Source organism: Acanthochromis polyacanthus, chromosome 4, assembly GCF_021347895.1.
Source record: "Acanthochromis polyacanthus isolate Apoly-LR-REF ecotype Palm Island chromosome 4, KAUST_Apoly_ChrSc, whole genome shotgun sequence".
NCBI lineage: Eukaryota > Metazoa > Chordata > Actinopteri > Pomacentridae > Acanthochromis > Acanthochromis polyacanthus.
In genome coordinates this window covers 23310017-23326394 of record NC_067116.1, presented here as the reverse complement: position 1 = coordinate 23326394, position 16378 = coordinate 23310017, and the positions used below count along the sequence as shown (strand labels likewise).

Genomic DNA, 16378 nt, shown 5'->3' with positions numbered 1-16378 from the left:
GATGTTTGACTGAAGATGCAATAAAATACATACAAATGTGCAATAAATACAGCAGCAAGCAGGCACATGCTGTCACTGACAGCTAAACCTCCAAACATCTTTTTTCCCCACACAGCCCACACCAATGTTGCTATGAACTATGGACCTCAGGAAATTCTGCGCATATACAGACTCACAATGATTTCAAAGTGAAACAACCCTCATGCTTTAGAAGAAATGCACCTAAAACTACATTATGGGGAGATTGGTGTTTGAGTTTGAGTAAGCACAAACTTTGACCACTAGGGAGCGCTGCAACAGGCCTGAAAGGGTTTTGCCGGAGTTTGCAGAGTCCAAAAGCATAGAGGAGTGGTCTGTTGACCTGCATAAGGGTGTGTGCTCTCTGAGTGTTCGTCTACTTTTTCTATTTGATTACAATATTTTTATCTATTCTGAGCAACTGGGAAGGGACAAAACAGCAGAACATTAGTGTTAAAAATGGAAAAAATACGCAAAGCTTACCCTTAAAATGCAACAATGTACCTCATAATACAACATAAAAGAAGCCTTATCACAAAGTATAATGTTCCATGGCATCATAAAGTAGGAATCAGCCCCTAAACCAGACTAAACACCCAAGACTCAGAGAGAAGTAGCTAGGTCACAGAAGATCTACTCTCCTAGCAGATACCTAGAATTCATTTAGATTAGAAGAAAGCTGCTTTTTCTTTGCATGTTAGACTGTGGCATCATAGAGAGACAGACAACAAGACACATTCACACTCACTGACAATTTAGAATCATCAGTTAACTTCAGCATGTCTTTGGTCTGTGAGAGGGAAGGTTGAGAACCCAAGCAGGCACAGGGAGAACATGCAAACTCCACATAGAAAGAGACCAGGCCAAGAATTGAACCCAGGTTCTTTGAGTTGTGTGGCGACAGTGGTAACCCCGACCCCACTGTGCCGCCCTAGAAAAATGACAGTGATGGATGACTTCGGGGAAAAGTTGGTTAATGTGCTGCTAATACAAACAAAACTCCTCCTGTCGATGCTTCTTTATCTGAAAAACTCTCCACTGACACACCATTTAAAGGCCTTTATTGTGAAGCAACAGCAAAAGAAAATCTGTCAGAATTTCCCTCTAATGATGTACTTCTGAAACTTCAACTTCACACAGGTAAGCATCTCAAGTAAGGATGTCTTTTTACACTTTTACAGATGAAAAGTATCCCAGGTGTACGACTAACACGTGGGACAACACAAAAACACAACTTTTGTCCCTTTCATGTAGCAGTCCAACTTGAAATATTATTCAAAAATAACAAGAACATCCATCCATCCATCCATTCTCTATACACTGCTTTATCCTCACTAGGGTCGCGGGGGTGCTGGAGCCTATCCCAGCTGACTCGGGCGAAGGCAGGGGACACCCTGGACAGGTCGCCAGTCTGTCACAGGGCTACATATACAGACGAACAATCACACTCACATTCACACCTACGGGCAATTTTAGATTAATCAATTAACTTCAGCATATTTTTGGACTGTGGGAGGAAGCCGGAGTGCCCGGAGAAAACCCACGCATGCACAGGGAGAACATGCAAACTCCATGCAGAAAGATTCCAGGCCCACCCCGGGATTTGAACCGGGGACCTTCTTGCTGCAAGGCAAAAGTGCTAACCACTACGCCACTATGCAGTCCATAACAAGACCGTGACAAGGAATATTTAATCTTTCTGATTTACTGAAAAACTAGTAGATAGAAGCACTGAAAATGCATGTGCTACTCAAGTTCTTTTAAAACAGAGAAGCTGTTGGCTACATTTCAAAAGACACACAGCTGTTGAGAGATTTTGCCCAAAAGCTTCAGTCATCACTGTGATTGAATGAAGAAGCATTACATCATTGCAAAGTCACCAGCTTCAGTGTGGGCCACAGGGTATTCCTCTACCACTCTGAGTTTACATGGCTTTCTGACTGAGAGCTACGAGCTGCGAGGAAATGGCCAACTCCAACTGCAACCACTGAAACAAACATCCAACCAACAAAATCCCCCCGTGCTGCTAGCTGCGATTTATATAGTCATGAAATTGTGACTTCAAAGCCCCCAACTTCCTCTGCTGTGGTTAGTGTGTTGCTCTGTCTGTGTGTGCATGTGTGTGTGTGTGTGTGTGTGTGTCAGATATTCACACATATAGTCATTATCACAGCACCTCCAGATGATAATATCATTTTCAGTATTAAAAACACTCCACAGTACCACCATTTGTTATTTTTAGTTAGTTATCTCCAATGCGGAAAATTCAATTTCACCTTCACTTGAAATGATTAAAAGCAACACAGTGAATGAAGACAGATACTGAGAGCATGTCAGCAACCATGATTTTTGGAGTTCCTTTGAATCCTAATCTTCAGCTTCTCTTTTCTTTCGTTTCTTTCTTTTTCAAAAACAGCAAAGCAAGAAACGTATTCCGAGCTGAGAATCAATTTTGCTATGAACTGCAGCATGAGTGGTGTGTCTGGAGCGCTTGGAGTGAGTTACATGGTTTCAAACACTGCTCAGACAGGGTAATTTTTTCAAAATGTTGTCCATATGATGTAAAACACAACATTTAATGTGTTCTGAATGGTTGCATTTTGCTAAACTATCATCTGGAAACTGATGAAAAGACTGGAAACAAAGCTGTTAGCTGTTTGTTGTGAGATTGAGACTTAAATAATGTTGAAGCCAATCGTGTTTCTTAAGGTTATATGATAACGCTGCAAAGGAGCAAAGCGGTCCTTCTCAAAGCTGGGGTTTGACCTTCACCCCTTCAGACAGAGCCAATTAGAAGGACAATATCTCAGTCATAAATCACACTGGTAGCTCCTACTTTTCTTCTACAGTGGAGCTACTGGATATTATGTGCATGTGATTGATTTTGGAGGAGTTATAGTGTGCTACAGGCTCTGCTCAACCTACATAAAAATGTAAGGTGATATCGCTTCATCATTTAAATGATTTACTGTAGTTATCGCTACACTAATCAACTACAACATTGAAACAGCATCAGAGTGCAAATATAGCCTACATCATAAAGGCGAAAGTAAATTTCACTGTGTCGTAATGTATACATCTATGTGTAGATTCATCATGCCTGGTATGCTGTCTCTGTGAGGCATATTTTATTACTATATCTTTATTTTTTTTTTAGCCCTGCTATAATTTTGTAATTCTTGTGGTTCTTTCTGCCTTATCTGTATCCAGTTGCTGTAACATGAATTTCCCAGGAGAGGAATCAATAAAGTCTCTTCTCTTCTCTTCTCTTCTCTTCTCTTCTCTTCTCTTCTCTTCTCTTCTCTTCTCTTCTCTTCTCTTCTCTTCTCTTCTCTTCTCTTCTCTTCTCTTCTCTTCGGTACTGGCATTCATTTCGACATCTAACACCCACCTAAACACTGTTACAGATCAAATTCACCCATGGTGATGGTGCTCCCCATCAGGAAAATGTCCACCGCCACACTGCAAAACTGGTGAGGAATGGCTCAAGGAACACAATCACGAGTCCAAGATGTTGACCAGGTCTTCTGCCCAGATTCCAGTCCGATAGAGCTTACGCCAGATGCATAAGGCCCAATTCTGCAAACTACAGGACCCAAAACATCTCCTGCCAACATTCAGTGCCAGACACAACGGACTCTACCAAAGGCACTGACTCAACAGGTCATCAGTCGTTTGGTGGCAAAATATTATCCAGCTGGTTTTTAAGTTATGGCTGATGTATTTCCAGTCTTTGTCCTTTCTTTGTTGCCTGTCTTATTTTGTTTTGCAAATGTTATGCCTCTGTTTCTGTGGCCTGTGAATTTAATTTGTTTCGGCAGGTGACCACATGTTCCACAGTATCTGCATCTGTGCAAACGGTTTCACTTGTTGTGTGACAGCTGTGTGTGGATGAACATGTGCGTGGTTATTTTTGTGTGACAGGTTGTTGCCCTCCAAAATCTGTTGTGATTGTGTTTCCAGTTTTTTTCTCTAAAATGTGAAATATATTGGCAAATTCACCTTATTCAGAGATACTGAAAACAAATCTGGTGTCTAAAAAAGATTCACCTGCAGAAATCAGTGGTTAAATCTAGGAGAATTTTACATCCATCTGCTCACAGTGAACACTGTCCTGTAGGTTTTGGGTTGTAAACTATATGTCCATTGATACACTTTACATTATAATAAGCTTCTCACTCACAGTCACGGCTAAAAGCAATTGGCATAGCAGCCTATAATGGAAAGTGTACCTAAGTGAAGGTCTGCTATTACGGTACATGATGACTAATATAAAACAATAATGTCTAAGGACTGACATGTCTTACTCAAGTGGTTCAGTTGATGAAGATTATTAGCAAGAGAATTTGAAGAAATAACAACAGAAACACTGATAAAAGCTTGGCAAAGGTTTTTTTTATGACCATTTACTTACATTTCAGTTTGCAGTGATGTCTGTGCATCATGCAAAGTATATACAGGATCATGTTTCTCAAAAGATAAGCAAGCAAGACGAATACCTCAAAACCTCAGCATGCAAAAATGAATATATTTGTCTAAGAATATGTAGAATATTGCTATTTTATCAGTTTTGTAACTAATCAAGGTTCAGCCAATGACAAAATAGGTAAACTCTTAACTATAATATTTTTAAAGCAGATTAAATTCAGAGTTTGTATTGTAATGTGTTGTTGTATTAGTGGCTTTGAGAGTTTTCTGTGTGTAAAACTGCCTCATGTGAGTGGCAACCTCCTCATCTGAGTTCCTAACCACATGTCCATGAACCTCATTGAAGTCTTCCGTTACAGGAGGTGCTTGTGTCACTGTCGGTACAGATCGGTGTTCGTGCAAGTTCCTGTCTGCAGTTTCCTCCCGTCTAGTACACAAACTGCTGTTTGACTAGCAGAATAAAACTCTGAATTCAGCAAACCAAGGCAGCTCAGGAAGACCAGTTTATCAGATCAAAGGCTCAAAGGCCGTTGCGTCGGGCCTGAGAGCAGCACAGATCTTCTATCATGGTTGGCAACGTCGTAACAAAGCCTCTGGGGTTCTTTTTGATCGTCACAGCTCACATGGTGTTCAACGGTAAGCTGTTTTCTTCAGAACTCATGTTTCACTCTGAGACATAGGAGAGGTTTTATGGGTTTCCATCTGCTAGAAACTCGTGTTTGCCTAAATCTCTACATATTTTTGGTCTGTTTTCTTAGAGTTGTCTCCTTGTTGAATGCCTTCTATATGACACCTGGTATTATGTCTCTAGTGACACCTCAGGCTCCCCTCTGTAGTTACTGAATTATTTTATATTCAAATGAAAGTGCCTAATACACACATCTTCTGTATATAACTATTGGACACTCTATGGAATAGGAGCAAGCTTGAGGCATTTTGACTTAACTTGACTCATTAATTCGATAATTTAGGTTTATAGTAGTATATTGGCAGACCTCCCAAGATACAGCTTTAGAGTATTATAAACTCTGCAGGGTCTTGTTTGAGAAAACAGACGTGGTGGAAACTTGCTGTGTTTTTGTTCATTTGAGTCATCATTGTTTTTCTTCATAATTATCAAAATCATTCTAACCATGACAAAGGTTACCACTGAAATCAGTCCTCTCACCCGTAAGCTTAAAGTTTATCTGGCTCTCAGCCTCACAGATTGTATCTATGCTGACTTTGGTCTAAAATGGTTTAAACAGCTGAGTCTCTATGTTCTCTGTATTAAATAAAAAAGAAACTCCTTAAACTTTGCAAATATGAAAGGAAAGCAAATCTGTCTCTATTATCTCTGTTGATATTAAGTTTATATAACTTGTTCTCTCAAGTTAATTGAATTTAACCCAGTTAGTTTTACACTTTCACAACTCATATAAGATGACTTTGAACTAATTAATCTAGCTTAGGGCAGTCAACTCACATTTTAAAGGTGGCAGGAAAACTTAAATTTCTAGTCTGAATTGAGTGCAATTGAAGGTAGAAACATGCTAATGCTTGTAAGTGAAAGTTTAAAGGTTTCAGGCTGTGAATTGACTTGGAAAATGAAATCCTACCAGGTCTCAAAAGGAAGCTGTTGTATCGATCGATCGGCAATATGTGTTTTGGCAGCTTATTGTGAGCTAGTTTGTAGAAGAAAATTTTCTATTTATTCGGAATTAACTGTCCCTCTCTTTAGCTGTAATACGTGTCCATACATCAAGGACACTATTTAGCCTGTATTAGCATACACAATAAATTAATTACATTTCCAAATGTATTATTGCAATGAAATATGTTCTATGAAGGTAGTTTCACCACACCAAATAGCAAGGTTAAAGTCAAAAGCTCAGATGACGTGATATAGCTAAGCTAGCATTTAGCTTTTCAATGAGATTAGCTACAGCCGGCTGTTAATCATCATTTTCACTGAATTTAGCTGCTATGCTACGCCATTAGATATGTGGGATAACACTGAACTACAAACATGTTTTTCAGACATGAGTACCGGTAACAGGTTGGCAAAAACAATTTGAAAATTTAGCTTCCGCCTAGCTTGTAGTTGTATTGGCTATATTTCCTGTTAGCTTCATGTGAAAGCCAGTGCGGTAGGCCTTTACACTGCTGGAGATTAGTTACTGTGTCTCCACTTGGTCTTTTCACCTATTTGTACTGCTACTGTCAGTGGTGGGAAGTAATTTAATATAGTTGCTCTAGTATTAAATTCAAATTTGATGTACTTCACTTGACCATTTCCATTTTGTGCTATTTTGTAATGCTTTGCAACCATTCTGATTCAAATATTGTATTCTTTTTTCAGATTTTGCAGATTTACTTTGCAGATCCAGATGATTAATGCAAAATATAATCTCTAAATAATGATATATTACAATAAATGAATACCTGTCAGTAAATAAAAAGGTTACAATTAGCCCCATCTGCAATATTAAATTGATGAATACATTCATGAATGTCCATCATACTCTAAAATGGGCCATTCTGGGTAATGAGTACTTTAAGTCTAATCTGAATATATCACATTATACTTGTAACTGAGTATTTCTTCTCTATCCCTGGTTATTGTGTCTTGAGGGATAATTACATTTCTTGTTTTTCGTCCTAACAGGCTCTAGCCATTCAGTTCAGCCAGTCACTGGGATCCTTGGGAACAACATCACCCTTCAATTTACATTTCAAGTCAACTTCACCAACGAGACCCGAGTTGCTGCTTACATAGACAAAGGACAGAAAAAGATTGCTGAATATTTACAGTGCAAAGTTTGCTTTGACATTTACCCTGTAAATTCTTCTGTATTTTACCACATCACAAACCTTAAACGGAGCCACAGTGAAATTTACTATGTCGGTGTGTTTATGAACGGAGGACCAGCGATAGAAAGCAGAAACAGGGTGAAACTGATTGTCCAAGAGCAGAACACAAGCACAAGCACAGGTAAGCTCAAACCTTATGACTATTGGCTACATATAGGCCTACAGAAAACAGTGGCAGTGGCAGTGGTAGTAATGTCAGTCAGTGAAGTGTTCAGTATTAGAAGTCCAAATTTCAGGTACTGTTTGGACATCTCGTGTTCATTACAGTCCACAGTGTTATGAACTACGTTTAGTTCGTGTATTCAGTTGTATTTTTGAACAGTTTCAGATGTAAACCATGTACTTGTTTCACCAGTTCATACAGTTAGTCATCACCCGCCACCCTCACTTCCTATGTGTCAATGCTGTTCACGACTGCATTTGTTTTGCTGTCTCCCTTTCCACGTGCTACACTGAATTATCAGACCAATCCCAATATATTCAAAAACATGAGGCTCTTTTCTAGCCATGGTTTTTATTACTGTCAACAAATTCAACAAAAATTTCAAAACTAGTACAGCCACTTAGCAAGCTAATTGTATTGTTTGATAATGGGAAATAGATGTCCAATGAGGATATGCTATTAATTTCATTTATTTATTTTACAAAAATCACTAAATGTGTTACATTTAAATGTAACACATTTAGTGAGTAATTCAGAGCAATATTGGGTCTACTAGGGTCTACTACAACCACATGTAAATGCATGGAAGAAACATGTATTTTTCCATTGTCTCAGATGATGTTTCATTGATCACTGATCATTTATAGTGGGTCAATCCCCTTTCAAACATCATTCTGATGTTGACTCACATCTGCACCAAATGAGTATTAATCCTGTATTTTGAATAAACAAATATATTACTTGCTACTGTTTGAGCAACATTTTCCAACAAGCTTTTACTGTCACGCCTCTGCGGTGCTGTCCTTAAGACGGTGATGTCTAATAGAAAGACTAGTGTCACCGTGCAAACTTAAAGTCATGAACGAAAGTTCACATATGCTTGTAAAGACCATGTATGTATATGTTAGCAATCTTGAGTTTTCAGTGACTAATGTAACTTAATTTTCTTTGATGGAATAACTGAAACCTATTTTTCTTTGTCGCAAAAAACAATCATGAATTTTGATTCTTTCATTGATTTGTTATGTCTTCTGGACAAATTACAATATCTGAGTCAAAAATATACATACAAAAATGCTAATATTTGACTTAATCTTCCCTGGTCATTTTCATTTCAACTAGGCACTTTTGGTAGCCTTCAACAAGCACCTGGCAAGCTTCTGGTTGTATCTTTGACCACTCCTGTCAGAATTGGTGTAGTTCATCTAATTCTGAATGAAGATTTGTTTCCTCAGCACAGTCTACAGATTCTTGATGGAAATTTAAGTCTGGACTTTCAAAAGACCCTCTAAAAACCATAATTTTAGCCATATTTATCCATTTCATTACCACTTGCAATGTGTGTTTTGAGTCACCATCTTGTTGGAACACCCATGTCCAAGAAGCAACCTTCAAGCTCACAATTTTTGGTTTTCCAGAAGAATACAGAGGTAATCCTCCTTTGTCATTATTCTGTTTACTTTGTGTAAACTCCAGTTCCACTGGCAGCAAAACAACCCCAGAGCACAATACTGCCACCACCATGCTTGATGAAAGGTTTAGTGTTCTTGGGGTTAAAGGCCTCAAATTTCTGATTGATATGGTCTAACAGCTAAATTTGCATTTCATCTGACCACAGAACTTTCCTCCTTTTCTTTGCCCATGTGATCATGTGACCATGAAAGGTTTTCCTTTCTGCATGGCAGCCTCTTAGCTAGTGATGATATATAACACACATGACTGTGCATTACAACAGCTTCTGATTCATTGCAGACCTGCTTTTTGGTGATTCTTGGTTGACTCTTGACCATCCTGACCAATTGTCTCTCAGCAGCAAGTGATAGTTTGTGTTATCCTTCTGATTGCGGCAGTGACACAACTGCACCATGCACTTAAATCCTAAAAGGATTTTGGGATCTGTAGCTGTTTTGAAATGACTCCAAGTTACTTTCCTGGCTTGTTCAAGTCAATGATTTACTTTTTAAAATATTTTCAGAGCTCTTGTTGTGAAGCATGGAGGTATGGGATCCCAAAACCAGCCATTTATAGGGGCTGACTGGGATCTCATAGAAGGGGGTGTTGTGAAGCATGGAGATATGAGATCCCAGAATCAGCCACAAAGGGGAGACTCTGACAGAACAACAGTTAAATAAGAGAACATTGTGATATTATAACCTGTCATTTAGGATCAAATTATGCCATAACCTAATGAATGTGTTTGAACTAACCAAGCGTCTATTCTTACATTCCTTAATGTTGAAACAGGGTAAAAATAAGAAGGGTGCCTCATTTAGAAAGAATGAAGGGTTGATTATTTTAAATCACGTTTATATGATAAATCACGTTTATCACAGTTCCTTTAATCCATAATTCCATCAGAACAGTTATTCCTTTGCCGATCATGTTGAATTCCCCGTCCGAGTTACGTGATAAAATCCCCTTAGCTCAGGGCATTTCTACCCTGGTTTGCATCAAGCGACTATCACCCAACGACTCCCAACTTGCATCTCTATCAGATGTAATTTATAATTTACTGAACCTTATGCATACGCAATGACTCCATCTTTAACATAGCAATGATCTCATACTAAATTAACTTGAGCAATAACTTCATCTCTACCCCCTCCCAACTCGCACACTTGTCCCATGCACCGACCGCATGGACACTTCCACTTTTAAGGAACTGAAACTGTCTGTTTTGGACTTTCTAGACAGCCCATCTTGCCCCCCCCTGATCTTTCCTGTCTGCAACTCAGCACAGGCTCCTGATCAGGAAATGGAAAAACAGATGTCAGCCTCTAACTGTCGCTGGCATCCCATTGTGCAATCTTTTGGACAATGTGTACAGACTTATTTAAAAAAACCAATCTTTTCTGAGTTTAATCTTTACGGTGATCACTTGACCCTAGTTCACTTAACTCGTGACTTCTCACCTCATTACAAAGTTAAAACCCTCTTATTTTAACAGTTATCAAAACTCTTTCTGAAACCTATAAAACCAGTAAAAAGGACATATTTAAAGAAACAACCAACTTATAAAAATGTATAAAGAAAAGACATTTTCCCCAAAAAATAATCAACCCTTCATTCTTTCTAAATGAGGCACCCTTCTGATTTTTACCCTGTTTCAACATTAAAGAATGTAAGAATAGACGCTTGGTTAGTTCAAACACATTCATTAGGTTATGGCATAATTTGATCCTAAATGACAGGTTATAATATCACAATGTTCCCTTATTTAGCTGTTGTTCTGTCAGAGTCTCCCCTTTGTGTCTGATTCTGGGATCTCATATCTCCATGCTTCACAACACTCTTTGGACACTGTAGTGTTTGAGTCTGATGAATGGATCATATGGGTCCTAAATAGTGACTCAGTGGAGTCAGCAGCTGTAGCTGATTTTAATCATTCACAAGAAGTTAAGAGGTTATGCCGCTAAGAACATTTTAACACAGCTTTCTACATGATAAATCTGATTATTCAAGATGCTGTATGTATTTTTTTTGACCCAGCAGATGTGTTCGTTTCTCCAGGAGACCTTTAACAAATCTATAAAAGAACCAAAATCCATGACCCAAACATGCATAGGTTTCAGTTATTCCAGAATAGAAAACTGCCATGATATACGTATATAACAGGCTGAAATGTAGCATATCCTCTGCAAATTAATTTCCAAGCTATTTGAGTATAAAATGAAGCATTGGTCAAATTAAAACTATGATCTGATGATGAAGCTAGATGAAAAGTCAGTGGCTCACCAAAGCAATCACAGTTTATCCTCAGGGAGACACAAATATCTGAACCAAACTTTGTGGTAGTCCCTCCAATTATAGTGAATTTTACTCTAAACCACAAGTGTTAACTTTATAATGGTCAGAGGATCTACAGAACCACTGATTCTTGTACTGAACATTTACATAGTCTGTACAGGAATCAGCTTTTAAATGGGAGCCAGAAAGTAAAAACAACACATTTTCAGAAATGTCATTATATGTTTAGTGGGGAAAAAAAACTTTTTTAAAAATACATATTGCTTATTTTTATTTTATATAAAAAGACCTAAAAGTTCTGCAGTGAAACACTGTTATCACGGCAGTGTACAACAAAGTGCAACATGACAGAGATATTTCATATTTGGGTTGAAGCATCTTTGTACTCTTTAAGAAAAATATATGCATTATATTAGATTCAGTGAAAACATTTGCTTAATTTGAATTCAGAATGTAAAAGAATGTTTGAATTTAAAAGTACAAATAAATGTCAAATTTATAAGATTTATCTTAAAGTTACTTCTCAAAATATTGGATTGATAGTCTGACCTTAAACCTTCATATAAAGCAACATATTACAGAAAATCATCATCATTTTACGTAAATTTGTATATAATTCAAGAAAAAATATTGTTTTCTGTAAGAAATAAAAAGAAATAGGCATTATACTTTAAATAACCCTTTTGCTGGTAATTACTGTGGTGATGTGCGTGTGTGTATGACTTTTCTGTACAAATTTTAAAATTACTTTGTTTTTTTACAATGTGGTTGCTGTGTAATTTGTTGACAATCAAAAAAATATATTTCCATGAATATATAGCATAATGATGCCAAAACCTGTTGTATGTTATATGCTCATTAGCTCACTTGTGCGGTGTTATTTGAGAGGAAAAAATGTCCAACTTTACTATCTACTTTGTATTTAATTTTGATGAGTATTGCATTAGTCCAGCTGTACAGGAAAAATGTTATCAAATAACACAGTCTCAGTGTAGATTAGCAGCAATTCAGTGACTTATGAGCCGCTATAGCCATGGCAAGACTTATTATAGACATGTTGGTGTGAGAAACAGATGCTTTTGTGCAGCGGTGAGTAGTATTTTCATAATTTTCTTTCAACTCCTACAGTTCCTCCAACGTCGACTAAGGTTGCAGCAGCTCCAAACAATGGAAGTTCCATTTTCGATTCCTTTCACATCATCACTGTCCTTGTGGTTTCACCCGTAGTGCTGCTAGCTGCACTGCTTCCAGTCTTGGTCTACTGTTTGATGAAGACCAAAGGTAAGCAAACTTTGGCTCCAAAAATATTCTACTTCTCTGTATCTCTTTTACCTGTTTGTCATATTTGAACATTCACAGTCCTTCTGGTCGTATCATGATGTGTCTGTTGTAAAGATATGACTCAACACTGGTTTGTTTTAAAGTAGCAGATATGTCATTGTTTTCACATTGCAGTCAGTCGTCACAAAAGTGTAAACTGCAGTAAAATCTAAAATATATAAAATATATGTTAATGTTTGACCTCATATGGAAGAAAACTTTAATTTGACATCATATATACATCTATATTGATATGGGGAATGACCTGATGAGCTGTAGCCGGTAGTATTTTCTAGCTATTTCAAGGTACAAAAGTCGCAAATGAGGAAAATAGTTGTTTCTGTGTGGGAAAAAAAATAGCAATTGTGTGGTTAGATGCTCCAAAATGCAAACCAGGTTGCAGTTTCACATCCTTTTGATGCATGTGATGATTCACTTCTTTTTAGAAAAAAACATACCTCCTCAGAGCATGCAAATACTATCACAGAGAGATGGGTGGAAAAAAGATATCGCTTGCATTATTTGTTCACATTTATGGGTGCTTTCACTTGAGAGGCAAACCCCTCTGGCCTACTTTGTGTAGGAACACTGCCGCTTTGAAATATTTGACAGTCCCTGTCACCTCAGAAACCACACTTGATGATTTCCCGTATGTATACACAAATGCACGCTTTTGCTGACTCTGCGCTCCTGTATCATGTCAAGATAACTTGGCCCAAAGCTGGCCTGGACTGTGGGTTTCTCAGTAAACTGACAGATGGGGGTGATAAACTGAAAGTCTTTGACACTCGTCAGTCAGTGCGTATAAAATTCTGCTTGCTTTTCAGAAGTGGTGTGGTTGTGTTTAAGATCAAACAGTGAAAGAATATCGTTGGTAAAATCAAGCTTAAGGAAGCCAGGACAAAATGAAGAAGTTGTACTTAAACATAGCCTCCTTTTGCCACTAATTCTAAAAAACAAAATAGCTTTAATGTAGTTGAATGTTTTTGTCGTTCATCATCCTGTACTTGCACTGCTCTGACTGGTCATCCTTAAGAATTCCCACTGATTCATTTATAATATTTTAATTTAAAAGACCATCAATATTATTTTTCTCTCTGTATGTACAAAACTAGTCAGGAGGTGATTAGCCTAGCTTAGCATAATAAATGAAAATGGAGGGAAAAGCTAAAAAAAAAGCCTCTGTTTGTGTTTACTGTGCTTTGCTTAAAGGGTGTATTAAGGGTTTTAGTTCTGTTTGAGTCTCCTTAATGTTTCACAGCTCATCAGCTAGCTATGAAGTTTATCTGTCTGCTGCTTGGTTCTGTGGTTCTAATAGTGTAAAATATATTTGTCAGATGTTTTTGTGCATTGAATCAGGAAACTACCTGATGAGAAAGATCAGAATGAATGAAAATTGTAAAGTTTGGAATATGAAATTAGTCTAAATGAAAGATGCGAAGGTGTAATCAGGTGAAAGTTCTCAACTATGTGATACATCATCAGAAAAGCTTTAAATTTACAGTTAATCTTAATCAATGGATGGTACCAGTACAAAAGAAGCTTGCATACAGTGTAGGGTTAGGGTTACACATGCATATGCACAGTTACTTGCCTGACTTCATATTTCACCTATTTTGCTTCTTCTACAGACAAACAACAGCAACAACCACAGCACAGCTCAAATCCAACAGTGCAAGTAATGTATCATTTTCCCACCTTTAAAGACCTACCGTGTGTGTGTGGAACTAAACACTTCACCTTGATTCTAATTGTCTTTGCAGGAAACATTTGAGGTCTCCAGCACCGTGCCTGCGTCCTCGTTGGTCTACAGCGTCCTGGACTTCCCCAAAAGACTTCCAGCAGTTGCTGAGATGAATCCCAGTGATACAGAGTATGCTGCCGTCAGCTATCTCCCAGAAACAAGACGAATATGACTGAATGTAAACCTGCTCATATTTCTTAACATGAGTAAGATGTATGTAGACATATAACCTAAACATATATTTCTTCTGAGTGTGAGCAGTTCTGTTTTTGTAAGGCAGTTATAAGAGCACCCAGACTTTAGACTTCCTGCAAGATATCACAAACCAAAGACTTCGGTGGGAAAGAATCACTTGTCTGCTGCTGTGGTGGTCGTGAAACTGAAATGTATATAGTACTTGTGACAAACCACAAAAGAGAGCACAGACTGTTACAGTAACAAACCAGCTTCCTGATTAGTTTGCTCTTTATTTGTTTCAGGGGCATCTAGCCACTGAACCATTAAAGGATAACCACTGAGATTTCATATTTTCTTATCATAAGCTAATAATTGTACTGTTTCATGGCATTTAGCAAGGTAGAAACACATACTTTACTGCACTGTAGAGTGCTTTGGGTCTGAGTAAATGCTACAAAATAACTGCCATTAATAATAGCTCCTATCCATTTACCAAAAATTATAGTTTCCATGAGATTTGGAAAATTACTGAACCATTTCAGCGTTTGTTTTTTTCATTAGGAAACAGAAGAAGGTGGTGTTTTGTGCTACAGACAGGAAATATAGCAAAGTCAGTAAATACTGAGAGATGGTTTAACAGATAAAACTTAACGCAGGATGTTACCAGCCTTGTATATAAAAGCTGAAATGTTCATAGCTATTTTTGAAATCTCAACAGGCTGCCTTCTGGTTTCAAGTTGAGTTGCAGCATCTTTTCTAGCTGTGTTTCCTTTTACATCAATGCTTTTATCACAGTAGTGACTCACTAACTGTCTACTATTGTTTTCTCAGGTGTAATAAACTAAACTGAGAATCATTAGTGGTTGGAAACAGCTTTGGGGACGAGTTCTATGTGTAGTTGCAGATCATTTATCTGTCAGCGCACTGTATATTCAGAAGTCACAGGTGTGATTTTCCATTTACTGCTATGACAGTTTGCCACTAGCACACCAGTTTTAAACACACAATAACTACCTGACACTATCTGGCTGCCATTTTCCACCTTATGGCCTCCAAAGTTCTCTCTGCAGGTGCTTATTGGTGTCTTTGAAAGGTCTGTGAGACGGTAAGCATTGACTTAGTTCTCATGGCTATGTACTGTTTTGGGTTTAGAATGTATTGTGTAGTCAAGCTCAACCCAACTGTTAGTGGAAAACAAGCAGGGTGATTTTATTTCATCCCCTATGTTGCTTTTTCTTTTCTCAGGAGGGACAACAACCAACTACTGTAAGTCAGGAAATTCTGATTGTGGCTTTTCAAACTGGTGGCTGCAGTCAGACATCCAGTCAAACACAGACTGAAGGTTCTTCTTTCCTCTGAAAAGCCTGTTAGCAAAATAGCAGAAGTGAATTTTGAAATTTAGCGAGCTACCATATCTTGTTCTGTCAAGTGTTATTTCCTTAGATACTACTAAACTGTTACTTCATGAAATACATTCAATATTTTAGCAATGAATGTCAAAATGGTAAACAATATTTTTAATGTAAATTAAGGCCTTTGTTTAAGAATGTAGGATCTCTGAGTCTCATGTCATTAAAAAACAACAACTTTGTTTTGATGGCAGCTGTGGTATGTTGGAAGATGTGGCTAAAATGAGATCAAAATGCATTGTGTGAACTTCACTGTGTGTTTTGTTTTAAACTTCTTAAACATGGCTGAGTCTTGAATAAAGCTGCTGATTTAACATTTGTCTATCTTATTATCTCTACCTGAGGTTCTGTTCTTCTTTGTTTTTCCATGTAGTGGTTATTTATCCTTTAAAGACCCTCTCTGATGAAATGCAAGCTTTCTCGTTAGCATCAGTGTGGTGCTTTTCATTTGCTAGAAAACATACCCTAAGTGCAATTAGGAGTCAAAGCCGTGGGTGAGCATTTCCACTAAAAAATTCA

General features: G+C 37.7%; 1 long non-coding RNA gene across 1 annotated transcript; it reads left to right on the top strand.

Moving 5' to 3' along the window:
• The first annotated feature begins 4808 nt into the window (after window positions 1–4808).
• On the top strand, window positions 4809–16173 carry LOC110950114 (uncharacterized). Its single transcript, XR_007941498.1, has 5 exons — window positions 4809–5082; window positions 7094–7420; window positions 12338–12490; window positions 14161–14207; window positions 14293–16173. It is a non-coding gene; the product is annotated as an uncharacterized LOC110950114 (long non-coding RNA).
• The last annotated feature ends 205 nt before the right edge of the window (window positions 16174–16378 follow it).